We start from the raw sequence: 4,120 nt of genomic DNA, 5'->3' as shown, positions 1-4,120 counted from the left end.
TACAATCCCAGAGGGAAGTGGAGAACCCTCCTCAAACAGTGCAACAGCCACAGGGATTGGGGCACCACCCCCAAATTCTACCCAACAGACACCCAACCTGCCCCATCCCCTGTCAGCCCCCCACTAAGTACCCACCTAGGGCACCCTCCCCCCACCCACCCCCCTTCTCCCCCTCACCCCTCTCCCCAGGACCTCCCTTCTCCCCCATCCCCCATGCCCTCCCTTCTCCCACATGCCTTCCCGTCTCTCCCACCCCCATGCCCTCCCTTCTCCCCCTCCCCCCTAAGCCCCCCACTCTCCCCCACCCCACCTAAGTCTTCCCCTCTCCCCCACTCCCCTAAACCCTCCCCTCTTCCTCACCCACCTCAGCCCTCCCTTTTCCCCCACGCCCCCCAAGCCCTCCACCCTTTTCTCTCCCCCCAAGCCCCCCCATCTCCCCTATCCCCCACAGCCTCTCCTCCCCCCATGCTTCCCCAACCCTCCCTCTCTTACCCACCCCCTGTACCCTCCCCCTCTTATCCACCCCCTGTACCCTCCCCCTCTTATCCACCCCCTGTACCCTCCCCCTCTTATCCACCCCCTGTACCCTCCCCCTCTCCCCCACCACCCCAAGCCCTCCCTCCTCCACCAATCCCCCCGTGCCAGGTCCCCCCAGCTCCCACTCACCCCAGATCCCAAAGGTCCCCCCCAGAAAAGAAGCAGAAGAGAGTCAGTTTCAGGGTGATGTACTCGAACATAGATGGGATCACAAGCAAGACAAGTGAACTAAGGGAAAGAGCACAAGAAGTTAACCCAGATGTAATCGGACTCACTGAAACAAAACTCTCTGGAATCATAACGAATGCCGTGTTTCCCCAGGAGTATACAGTAATAAGGAAAGAGAGGGAAGGTAGAGGAGGAGGCGGAGTGGCCCTACTCATAAGAAGGGAATGGAGTTTTAAGGAGATGGCCATCCCGGGCTGTGAGGAGTTCAGAGACTACATAGCAGGCACCATAACAATGGGAGGACCAAGAATAGTAGTAGCAGTAATATACAACCCTCCACCAAATGACAGGAGACCCAGTCAAGAGTATGAAAACAACAACAAGGCAGTTAACACTATAATTGAGAGGGCAGCCTCTGCTGCCTGTAGAAATAGATCCCACCTGCTCATCATGGGCGACTTCAATCACGGAAAGATTGACTGGGAGAACAAGGAACCGCATGGAGGCGAGGATACGTGGAGAGCCAAACTATTGGAGGTGGTGACAAGCAACTTTTTAACGCAGCATGTCGGAGAACCCACAAGGATGAGAGGCAATGACGAACCAGCGAGACTCGACCTAGTCTTCACTCTGAACGACTCCGACATAAGAGAAATCGGTTTTGAGGACCCAGTAGGAATGAGCGACCACAGTGTACTGGTGTTTGAGTACTTGATTGAAGAAGGGTTATTGAACTCGAGGAGGGATACCGAAACCAAAAGGTTAGCATACCGAAAGGGAAACTATGAGGGGATAAGAAAATTCCTAACAGATATAGCATGGGAAACAGAGCTCAGGGGAAAGACGGCCCAAGATATGATGGATTACATCACGCAGAAGTGCAAGGACGCAGCAAACAAGTTTGTCCCAGTCCAAAAGGAAAACAGAGAAATGAAGATGAGAAACCCATGGTTTAATCAAAGATGTAGGCTAGCTAAGCAGCAAAGTAAAAGGGCATGGAGAAACTATAGGAATAACAGGATGTAATGATCTGGGGCTCAGATCATTGGTTCTCCCTTCTCCCCTCTTTTCCCTCTCCTTCTCCCCTCCTTTCCTTCTCCCTCTCCCCTCCTTCCTTCTCCCCTCCCCTTGGCCGTCATTCGTCTCCTCTCCTCTTCCCCCCCCCCTGTCGCCCATTTGTCAGGGTCAAGAGGTTGACCTGAGGGTAGGGTGGTCGTGGATACCTTGGCTTCTCCCACTCAACTTCCCCACTCAGATATTTCCCTCTCCACCCCCTCTCATCCCTCTCTGTCCCTCTCAGCAGCGGCCTTCCCCATACCAGGCAGAGTCAAATGTCCCTACTCCTATCTTAGAGGAGACAGGCTTGAACATAAATTATCAGTTTTGTAAACATTGCTCGCAGGTGTCTGGGCTCCATAGACGCGCCTTGTCCCCCTTCTCTAGCTGGGGAGAGCTGACTCAATCTTCAGGAATTCATGTAGCTTTCCACGACAGATCAGTGAAGGTGATTGGCCTGAGATAAGGGCCAAGTCCTTATTGGCCCTAGAGAGCCAGACCTCAGGCCTACGTGTTAAATGGTTGGCCAGGGCCAAAATAATAGGTGGAGCCCTGGGGCTGTATTAGATGGTGGGAGGAGCAATCCTTCCCAGCAATAAGTTGGAAAAACTAAATTTCATCAGTGTGTCTTGGGAGTGTATCAGGAACAGGGCCGCAAGCCCGTATCCTCGGGGCTGAGGGCAGCCATCAACATCGTGGCCGTAGTGCGGGTATTTAAGGTAGAGTAGCACTTGAGTTTTCGTGTCCTCAATAAATATCCATTGTGCCTCTAGGGAAATAGAATAGGTGATGTGTTCAAATTGTCTTAATTTACATGTTTTCATAAAATAAATTGTATAGCTTGTCCAGTGGTATTCACTTAACTCCCCTTTGATATATTTTGCTACTTTGTCATTTTTAGGTGTTGTATTGGAAGCCCCCATGTTCTCCTACTATTAATAGATACTAAAGTTGCCCTTGGATTTAAATTAGTAACGTAAATTACACAAACTAATTTTCCCAAAATTTATTTCTGAAGTTCATATTACCCGGAGTCCCATGGTTACTGATTCCTTGCCTTCCTGGGGGATCGGTGACAGACACATTCAGGTATGGTTGGTCGGGAAGGTGGTGGCAGTGCTTTAATGGTTTTTATTTTATAATTAGTAATAAGCGAATAACCCTTGTCCTTGGTGTATCTTCCTCATTTAATATTCCTCTTATATACGTGGCAGTCCAGTGAGGGGTCATGCTGGACTGTAACAGCGTTAAGCTGGGGTATTGAGTGAAGAGAGACGGAGAATTACAACAGAGAGCGTATATTACGATTATGAGAGATCACAAGATAACAGGATTAATACTGGGGAACATTGGGTTATTACAATAGAGGCCGCGGTTATTACGACAAGAGGGAAGCGGTCGTTACAATGGTAGCAGCGGTGTTTCAATAATTTCTTGACGATTATTGAAGCCTCACGCGCCTGTCCGTTCGGTTATGTTATGTGGTGAGGGTGCAGCCGGGGCCCATGAGATAGAGTCGACGGTAATCCTATGTGGTGCGATTCGCATAGAGTAGGCGATTCTAGGGTCGTGCGGGGCTGGGAAGTTTAATTATATACAGTAAGCGTATGCGCTAATCAGACAGTTTAGCGTGGAGGCCGCCTTGGGTAGTTGGAAAGGGTATTATTTTTCTCGACCCTCTGCAACTACGGACAAGGGTGCTGCGTGGTGGTTTTCGCAGCAACAATTCTAGGTGTCGAATTGTCAGGGCGGGGAAGTATTAGGACGCTAATTATTATCCCTGAGGGCGTGGTAGGCGACCCAATCGCTAGATTTTTACGGTACAGCCATGAAGGTACCAAGAGTTCACTGAGGGATGGCGTAGTAGATTCTCTAGCAACGGAATTACGGTGGTGTCGGACAGTTAGATCCGTCGGTTGTTCCGCTATCTAGTCTAACCGTTGACCGCGAAGGACAGGATTATTTGGTACTGTCGGCATCTAGGTGGTTGTGGTTACCTAGGCTTGGAGAAGCGACAGGGCGGGCCGGGACGGGACGGTTATAGGTTAAATCGAGATTTCCTTAAGTACTAAATTAAGTTCCCTGTATATTAAGTTCCTTTTCAGGTTAAGTATCCCTTCGTTAGTTAAGTGTTTCCCCTTGTTTACGTAATTCTCGTATATAAGTGTTATTATTCTTTCTAAGTATTTGTTTTACATGTTTAAGTCTGGATTTTTGTTCGTATTGTGCAGTATTAATTCTTTGAGGGAATTACTAAAAGGTGAGTGGTTTACTGTGTTCAAGTGAAGTGCGGTGTATAAAGTGAAGTCAGTGAAAGCACTGAAATCAGTGAAATCGTGGAAAATTTTTGTGATGACAT

This window comes from Procambarus clarkii, chromosome 50, assembly GCF_040958095.1.
Source record: "Procambarus clarkii isolate CNS0578487 chromosome 50, FALCON_Pclarkii_2.0, whole genome shotgun sequence".
Taxonomy (NCBI): domain Eukaryota; kingdom Metazoa; phylum Arthropoda; class Malacostraca; order Decapoda; family Cambaridae; genus Procambarus; species Procambarus clarkii.
The sequence above is the reverse complement of the archived record's forward strand: the minus strand, read 5'-3'. Positions refer to the sequence as shown.